We start from the raw sequence: 10,026 nt of genomic DNA, 5'->3' as shown, positions 1-10,026 counted from the left end.
TTTTCATAGCTTTAATCTAACAGTTACATGATAAAAATACTCCAAGAAGAACCAAACTATATAGCAACGAACGAACATGCGTGAGAGATTCTGTGCACTCGATGCAGCTGGCAGAAAAACTAGTTAAAATGCTAATTAGAACAAATTTGGTCTTTAAAATATCAGTTCCTTTCCTTTAAAAAAAACTTCTGAGTCTACCAAGAAAATACAAAAACATAAGGCTGTAAGTAAATAATAGCTGTGTTTAGGCTATTACAGTGCAGGTTATCTATCCTCAGGCCTCATACATCCTGCTTCACTGCTGCTTGCACTCTGCTGGGTTTTGATCCTTCTTTGGGTCATAGTCTGGATCATTTTCCTCATCTCCTTCTTCTTCCCCTTCCTCATCCGCTTCTTCACCTTCTTCATCATAATCATCATCATCATCTTCAATAGCTTCTCCAGTAAAGTATAACGCTGATCTTGGGATTATACACTCACGTAAAAAGTGACCAATTTCAAAGTCTGCAGCGAGGATAGCTTCAGAATCATCATCCAGATCTCCACTCTCAGGAACTTCAGGAGGGGCAAAAAAATTAAAGAAAGAGTCATTAGAAACTGTTTTGGTCACAGTACGAACTGTCCCACGACCCTTGTGTTTCTGCTTCTTCTTAATCGTTTTCAAAGTGACATTCTTCCCTTTTTTCCAATCTATCTGGCACCTGTACAACCCATAATTTCTGGTCCATCAAGAGAAAAGGTATCAGAATCATCTGGTTCTGACATCATCCTATATGTCTTTGTCAACACTTCATTTGTGAAATATTCATTGGATTCAAAGTGAAATTCTAAGACAAAACTCATAGGCTGACCAGCATCTGAGAACTTCACTTTAATATCTTTCAAGTGCTTCAGAATAGGCTCATCATGTTCCTGAACCGTATCACTGAGCAAGTCAATGTTCTTAAAAACAGTCAACCAAAACTTAGGAATTCCCTTGGGATCTTCTTTTTCTTCATCCTTTTTCTCATCTTCAATCTTGGCCTTTTCTTTTAGCTCCTCCGAGATTTCATCTTCCTCATCTGGTTTCCATTCACACTCTTCTTCTGTAGGTTCATAAATGGCATTAATGATCTCAAATCACTTATCAAACAGAGGCTGATAAAGAACAGCATACTTTCTTTCAAGATCATGAACTTCCTCATAGAATTTGGCTTCTATCTGTGCACATTTAACTTGAAGGTTTTTGAGAGCATTCACTTGTTTTTTTAACTACCCTAGGCAAGCTTTCAATGTATCCTGTTGGTGTTTCTATCAGACCATCAAGTCTTTCTTGAAGGGCTTCAAGAATCTGAGGATTTTGCATCATCTAAACAGTCAGCTGACGCGCTTTGATTTTTGTTTCTTCACCAGTTTCTTCTTCTTCTACTTCTTCAACATCATCCAAATCTTGATCAAGTTCAGACTGTTCTTTGTTGTCGATGTCTGCCATGTTGTACAAAAGCCAAATATTTTCAAAAATGACAAATTTAGCTTTCCAGCTCAGCTCTCCGGTGGCAAGCACAGGGAGCCGAGTGGCCCGAGCTGCGCAGGCAGTGACTCAGGGCGGCGGCGGGAGAAGCAGGCGGCGGGAGGAGCAGGAGGCGGCGCCGCGAGCAGATGGAGCTAAAAAAAAAAGCTGTGTTTAGTTTTTAAATTAATTTGCAACTTATTGTGTGGTTGTGAATTAGGGATTTTCTTTTTTTTTAAATTTAAAACCAATTTTAAACAATGTATTGTTCAAATAACTCCTTTCCCTGTCATTTGAACTATTCCCATTATTATATTCTAAATTTAGATGGATATAAAAGACTATGACAATGCATGTTATTACACATAGCTTGAGTTCATTCATCTCAAGTTTTATATAAAAAGTACAACATGTGAATATGACATTGTTTATCCATTTCCATTAAGTTGTTTATATGTTTTTACTTTTACAAAGTGTTATACATTCTTGTACCTATTTCTTTTATTTCTTTTTGAATAATTATATGAAAAAATTTTCTATCATGTTTAGTTAGAAATATACAATTTTAGGTGTTAGAGTAGATGCATTTTTATCCTACATGGATATTGCTAGAGGGTTCGCTCTTAAGCAGTAGTTGTTGCAGCCAAGTAATGAATAACTTCACTTCACTTCACTTCAGTTGCTCAGTTGTGTCCGACTCTTGTGACCCTATGGACAGCAGTACCTCAGGCTTCCCTACCATCACTAACTTCCAGAGCTTACTGAAACTCGTCCATTGAGTCGGTGATGCCATCCAATCATCTCATCCTCTGTCATCCCCTTCTCCTCCCACCTTCAATCATTCCCAGCATCTGAGTCTTTTCAAATGAGTCAGTTCTTCGCATCAGGTGGTCAAAGTATTGGAGTTTCAGCTTCAACATCAGTCCTTCCAATGAATATTCAGGACTGATTTCCTTTAGGATGGACTGGTTGGATCTCCTTGCTGTCCAAGGGACTCTCAGGAGTCTTCTCCAACACCACAGTTCAAAAGCATCAATCCTTCGGGGCTCAGCTTTCTTTATAGTCCAACTCTTACATTCATACATGACCATTGGAAAAACCAAAGTTTTGACCAGATGGACCTTTGTTGGCAAAGTAATGTCTCTGCTTTTTAATATGCTGTCTAGGTTGGTCATAGCTTTTCTTCCAAGGAGCAAGTGTCTTTTAATTTCATGGCTGCAGTCACCATCTGTGGTGATTTTGGAGCCCCCCAAAATACAGTCTGTCACTATGATTTCTAAATCCTTTGTAATATTTGATGGTTTCAAAGATTTCACTTTTGTCAAACCTGTGTGTGAAGCATTCCACCAGTGTTGCTTCAATGTGCTTGTGTTTAATTGTGCATGATATTACATGTTTGCTGACCTTTTGATGTTGCTCCACTAATAAATACCTGTTCTTATTTTTTGCATGTTTTTCAACTTTATTGATACCATTGGCATTAAATAAAATGCACATATTTTAAGTGTGTGATTTAATAAGTTTTGGCATATGCACACACTCATGAAAACATCATTGCCCAAGTCAAGATAATGAATGTATTCATCACCTCATATGCATGTATGAATCCATCACCCACATGCTTACTGTATGGTTCAATTTGTATCAGATTCTGGGAAATTCAAATGAATCTACAGTGACAAAAAGCAGGTGCCAGAGGATGCCTGGGAATGGCAAAGGTTGGGTGAATGCAGAGAAGTGGAAATTAAAAAGAGGCACAAGGGGTTGTCTTTGTTCAGAACGTCTTTGCTCTTCTTGGTTCTTTTCTCTTCCACGTTAATTTTAGAATGTTATTCAAATGTCACAAAACTATGTTTATGGAATTTTGACTGAAATTGCATCGAATTCATATATGAGTTTATAGAGACTAATATCTGTATAATATTGATTTCCTCTATGCCTGAATGTTCTTTTCTTTCATTAATGATTTATAATATTCTCCATTAGGTCTTCTATACACTTAAGAACTTTTTCCCTTGTGGATCTTTAGTATTTGTTGCTGTTGCAAATAAGGTTTTTTCCCCCTTTTTCCAACATATAAAAACGCTACTGATATGTAATATGGCTGTTGAAAAAAGGAATCTTAAATCTTAATCATTTTAATTTTAATTTTTAATTTTAATAGATTTATACATTCTTAACCTTTTTATGTAGACAATCATGCTGTCTGCCAATAAGTACAATTTTGTGTCTTCCTTTACAATCTCATAATTCTTGTCTGTTTCTTGTCTTATCACATGACTGGTACTTGTGATGGTGTTGAATAGTAAGGTTTCCTCAATTTGGAGATTGACTTTACCAGTTCACCAGGGTTATAAATAATACTGTATCAGAACTCAGTTTGTGTTCACTTTAGTTTTCCGTCAGACCATAAAGCTAGCCCTCAAAGGAGATAAGTAACCCAATTAAATGGATGCAGATTCCAAGAGCTCCTTTATTACTTATAAATCCATGTCTAAATTGGTGGTTAATTTCAGCTGTGAGGAGTGAGGAAACCCGTCTGTCAAAGGAACTCAGAATCACCAGTTTAATGTTTTTATTATACAAATAGGATGGGAGAGGGGTCACATTAGGTCCAATGTCTAAATCCTACCATATAAGAAATGGATTCTTCCAAGAAGTTTTTTACATTTTTTAACATTTTATTTTTTACTAAATATTCTCAGGCCTAAAGTGCATTTGGTCAAGAAAAACTATTTTAGGTTAGAAGTTTTATTTTAGTCATAGTTTGCAAATTAAAAGAATAGTGTTTATATTGATGAAAGTTTTACTTATACTGAAATGCACATATAATTTTAAAGATTTATTAGTGGTATAAATTATATTAACAGATTTCTTAATGTAGAAATTGCCTTGCATTCCTTGCATAAACTCTATTTGGTTCTAACGTATTATTTTTCTTCATACCACTGAATTTGATTTGCTAATTTTTTTGGCTGTGCATGGCATGTGGGATCCTAGTTCCCTGACCAGGGATTGAACCCGTGCCCCCTGGAAGCATGGCGTCTCAACCACTGGACCACCAGGGAAGTCCTAATAATATTTTAATATGATTGTGACAGCCTATGAATTTTAGAAGATAACTTACCCATCTCTTTTAACTGTTCTTTCTTTTTTAAATGTTTCTGTACATTGCTGTATTTATCACGTAAAAAATATAGCTGGATTTCATTGTAGCTATTATTTTAAGTTTATCTACTTTTCTCACACTTAAAATGGTCAATCTTTTATTTGTTATTTTTACCAGTATCTGAAATTATTTTTGCCATACTAATTAATATACACTATTTATTGTGCTTTCTCTTTGCTTCTTTTTACTTATCTTCTTATAAATTGACAAAATTTTCTTTATTCTTTTTTTGTTACTAACTTAAAGGTTATATATTTTTTCTTTTTTTTTAAGATTGACTTAAATTTTTAAAAAAAGATTTACATCAATTTAAAATTTTAAAACAAAGTCCAAGATTGTTCAATATCTTTATTTTCTTTTCAGAGAAATTAGCCCATATTAATTTTCCTCCAAACTGCACCATTTCTATTATTAATATCTGATGTTTTACTTTTTTTTAAACTGAGATTTATTAACTTTGCCAATACTTCTTAAGATTTATCATCTGTTTATTGGTTTCTTTGTATATCTTTTTGTTGTTACTTTGCTCTCAGCTCTATTCCTTAGTTTATACAGTAAATAATACCTTCATTTTTTGTTGTTCAATCAACAAGTTGTGTCTGACACTTCACAAAGCCATGGACTGCAGCATGCCAGGCTTCCCTGTCCTTCACCATCTCCCAGAGTTTGCCCAAGTTCATGACCATTGAGTTGGTGTTGCCATCTAAACATCTAATCCTCTGTCACCCTCTTCTCCTTCTGCCATCAATCTTTCCAGCATCAGAGTCTTTTCCAGTGAGTTGGCTCTTCACATCAGGTGGCCAAATTTTGGAACTTCAGCATCAGTCCTTTCCTTTAAGATTGACTGTTTTGATCTCATTGCAGTCCAAAGGAATTCTCAAGTCTTGCCTAGCACCACAGCTTGAAAGTATCAATTCTTTGGCACTCTGCCTTTTTTTGTTATACAACTTTCACATAATTACTGGAAAGACTATCGCCTTAACTATACGGACTTTTGTCGGTGAAGTGATGTCTTTGGTTCTCACGGTCTTCATTTTTATATGCCTATTTCACTCTTTATTTCACCCTCAATATGAGTGATATAATTGCTTGGTATGAAGATACTGTGATTTCTTATGCTATTGCTGATTACTTGGAGAATTCTCTTACTTTGTATTCCTTATTATATAATCTTTTTTCTTCTAATTACTGAACACCTTTCTCTGACTTTCTACAATTTTATTATAGTGTTTCTAAATGGGGTTTAGCTTGTTTGAGAACTAATGGATTTCTTCACTTTTTGAAAATCATCACTTTCAATATCAACCATCTCCTATTCTAATTATTCTTTCTTTTTGGAATGTTTATTTGATATTTATTGGTCCTTCTCTATATCCTCCATATCATTTAGCATCTTTCACAGTTCTTGATTTACTCCTTTGCTACATATATTTGAATTACTCAGCTCTATTTTCACACTCACTAACTCTATTTTAAGCTGTATCTTTACTGTTTAACTCCTCTATTATTTGTGCTTTTCACCAAAGAGTATTTATTTTTCATTTTTAGAATTTATAAAATATCTCTTTTGTTACTGTTTTCTCAAATGAAATCATTTTGGTTTTTCATATCCCCAAAACATAGAATATATGAGTATAGGAAACATTTACATTTCCTCCTCCCCAAACCCAAATATAACATTTAAACAAAATGATGTGTTGGAAAATTCTCAAGTTATATTCTAAATATACTAGGTAGAATGTCAGAATACATGGTAGAATGGTAGAATACATGGTATTATTTTTGGAAAGTGCACCAAATGTCAACAAAGGGCATCTACAGTATTTTATTGCATATGAATTGTCTGTTTATTAACAATCATTATTTTTTTGGTTATCCAGAAGTGATGTTTTAACCACTTTACATCCTAATATAATTACTTATATAGGATTTTATTGTGTTTTAGCTATATTTTAGGAAATTTATTGTATTTTAACAAAAGTTAAAGCATACTGACTCCAATATGTGCACAGAGGTGATCAAAACAAGTGGGATTAAGAAATAGCTATATGTAAAAAGTACAGAGCTCCCTTTTCTGTTTTTGAGAGCAGTTACAGTAGCTCAGGATTGCCGAGAGAAATATCAATAACCTCAGATATGCAGATGACACCACCTTTATGGCAGAAAGTGAAGAAAAACTAAAGACCCTCTTGATGAAAGTGAAAGAGGAGAGTGAAAAAGTTGGCTTAAAGCTCAACATTCAAAAACCAAAGATCATGGCATCCGGTCCCATCACTTCATGGCAAATAGATGGGGAAACAGTGCCTGACTATTTTTTGGGTCCAAAATCACTGCAGATGGTGATTGCAGCCATGAATTTCAAAGACGCGTACTCCTTGGAAGGAAAGTTATGACGAACCTAGACAGCATATTAAAAAACAGAGACATTACTTTGTTAACAAAGGTCCGTCTAGTCAAGGCTATGGTTTTTCCAGCAGTCGTGTATGGATGTGAGAGTTGGACTATAAAGAAGGCTGAGCACCAAAGAAGTGATGCTTTTGAACTGTGGTATTGGAGAAGACTCTTGAGAGTCCCTTGAACTGCAAGGAGATCCAACCAGTCCATCGTAAAGGAGATCAGTCCTGAATATTCACTGGAAGGACTAATGTTGAAACTGAAACTCCAATACTTTGGCCACCTGATGCAAAGAACTGACTCATTTGAAAAAACCCTGATGCTGGGAAAGATTGAGGGCAGGAGGAAAAGGGGATGACAGAGGATGAGAGGGTTGGATGGCATCACTGACTCAATGGACATGGGTTTGGGTAGACTCTGAGAGTTGGTGATGGACAGGGAGGCCTGGCGTGCTGTGGTTCATGGGGTCGCAAAGAGTCAGACATGACTGAGCGACTGAACTGAACTGAACAATAGCTCAGGAGATAAAGCGTCCTCCTGCAATGCAGGAGACCCCAGTTCAATTCCTGGGTTGGGAAGATCCCCTGGAGAAGGGAAAGGCTACCCTTTCCAGGATTCTGCCTTGGAGAATTCCATGGACTGTATAGTCCATGGGGTTGCAAAGAGTTGGACATGACTCAGCAACTTTCACTTTCATAAATTTTCTTTAAAAATTACTTTTTCTATAGCATCTTGGACAAAAGTAGAGAAAGAGAAGGGGAAAAAGGGACATGGAAAAAGAAAAGAGGAAACTTTGGTTAGCCTGACATCTTAATTCAATTTCCATGCCATTTCCTGTAGAATAACAATAATACCAATAATGTATGCTGTGTGCTTAGTCTCTCAGTCTTGTTCTGACTCTTTGTGACCCCATGGACTGTAGCATGTCAGGCCCTTCTGTCCATGGGGATTCTGCAGGCAAGAATATTGGAGTGGGTTGCCATGCCTTCCTCCAGGGGATATTTGCAACCCAGGAATCAAAGTCAGGTCTCCTGCTTTGCAGGCGAATTCTTTAGAACTGAGCCGTCAGGGAAGCCAATACCAATAATACTTAGCTTTTATTGAGCACTTATTGTCTTTCATCAAATCTGTACATACTTTCTCACTATATACTTATGGGATAGGTACTAGTAGTTTATTGATGTTTTAAAAACAAGGCTCAAAATTGTGAAATAATTTCTCCAAGATAATACAAAAGATACAAGTAATAATATATATTTATAATTATTGATATTAAATCAATAAAACTCAGTTGCCTTCTCCTGCACCAAAATATTTTAACATATAGGATTTTTCCTTCTTTCTTTCCATATTAGTCATAAATTATCCCAGATTCCAAAAATTGAATCTTGTCTGCAGAGGGGAGGGCAAACCCTTTCTTGAATATTGATTGATTTAATTTAGTTGTTTAGAATATAGAATTAAGTGGGTATTATAATATAGCATCTTACATATCATACATGTGGTAATATATGCAGGAGACACTGTCCAGAAAAACACTTCCAGGGTAAAGCCTACTGTTTACTGATGATCTCTTACTCTCTGCCAGGCAGGAAGCAAATGTTCCTTTGGGGGAGTAAGGCTTGACTTGGACAAATGTCCACCCAGTGATCACAGTTTGAAATTTGGACAGAAGAAAGTGTTACTATGGCAAGTGTTTCTACCTAAGATAGCAAGAGATTCAGAAACCCAAGGGGACAGACTGAGGCAGAGCCCATCAAGGAAAAGATATTTCTAATGGAGGAAGAAGAGCTAAAACATCATGTCTGGAGGGCCATGGGCAGAACTGGTCTGGGATAGCATGTATATCATCTCATGCAATTCTCACAGAAAACTCTGAGAATATCACAGGGCAGTATTAGCTTCATTTTGCAAGCAAAGGACCTGTTGCCTCAGGATAGCCCGAAGCACTTCACACTTTGTTTCTTTAGGCCTGAGTCTCCCCTGGGCTTCAGGCTTGGTTCAGACATCTGCAACTGGAAATCCCATGCAGATGGTGAATGTAGTGTATTAATATAAAAATTCAGCATGTCATCTCACTAACTCTGCTTCTTTTCCTGTCATACTGGAATCCTTCCACTTCTTTGATGACACAGTCAGACATCACGTTTTGTGACTTAAGCTTTTAATATATTTTTGGAAGCTCTATTCTTTCAAGTCTTGCTTTCGACTTTGTTGAGGGCTTCATCTTTGTTCACCTGCCTATTTCAGGAGCTTCCTAACTAGTGTTTCTGATTTGAGGATTTGCTCTACATGACTGCCAGCGTTATCCATCTGTAACAGCGAGAACAAGAAGATCTCTTTTAAAACATCTCTAAATGCCAGAACCAACCACACCATGACAGTTCTGAGGCTGACCATAAAAGGCCAAAAAGTGGGCAGTGGCCCAATTCCTGGAAATCCCCACCCCTTCCCCAAAATAGTTGGAATAATTCTCCCATTCATAAGCTTGTGAAATTACCCAGTCCATAAAAACTAACCACCCTATATTTTCGGGCCTCTCACCTTCTGAGATGACCCACACTCTGTCTGTGGAGTGTACTTCTCTCTAAATAAACCCACTTCTTACCTATCAAAACAAACAACCAAAAACAACAACAAAAACATCCTAGTCAATCTCATAGCTTACATCTCAGCAAAGGCCCTGTTCCTTCAGGCCCTTCCAGGGCCTTTCATATTTGCTATCTGTTTCTTCTGTGATTCCTGTTTTATTAAGGGCATATAGCTTTTGTAGCCAAAATGAGTTCTGAGTAAAAACATCCATCTAAAAGGAAAAGGGATTATCCCAAAGACTCAGAGGAATGGTAGATTCCAAAAAAAAATTTTTATGTAGGAAACAGGAAAAATAATTGACAGAAAACAGGCTTATTTGGAAAAGGATGAAATTTAATTCATAGATGGAAAATGTGCTGGCAGAGAAGCGGAAAAACTAAAA

The 10,026-nt window shown here is 36.4% G+C and overlaps 1 pseudogene; it reads right to left on the bottom strand.

Annotated features, from left to right (window-relative positions):
• Positions 1 to 247: 247 nt before the first annotated feature.
• LOC104980392 lies at positions 248 to 1,489 on the bottom strand (annotated as a pseudogene).
• Positions 1,490 to 10,026: the final 8,537 nt, after the last annotated feature.

This window comes from Bison bison, unplaced genomic scaffold (genome assembly GCF_000754665.1).
Source record: "Bison bison bison isolate TAMUID 2011002044 unplaced genomic scaffold, Bison_UMD1.0 scf7180017864499, whole genome shotgun sequence".
Classification (NCBI taxonomy): Eukaryota; Metazoa; Chordata; class Mammalia; order Artiodactyla; family Bovidae; genus Bison; species Bison bison.
This window is presented reverse-complemented; position numbering and strand designations above follow the sequence as displayed.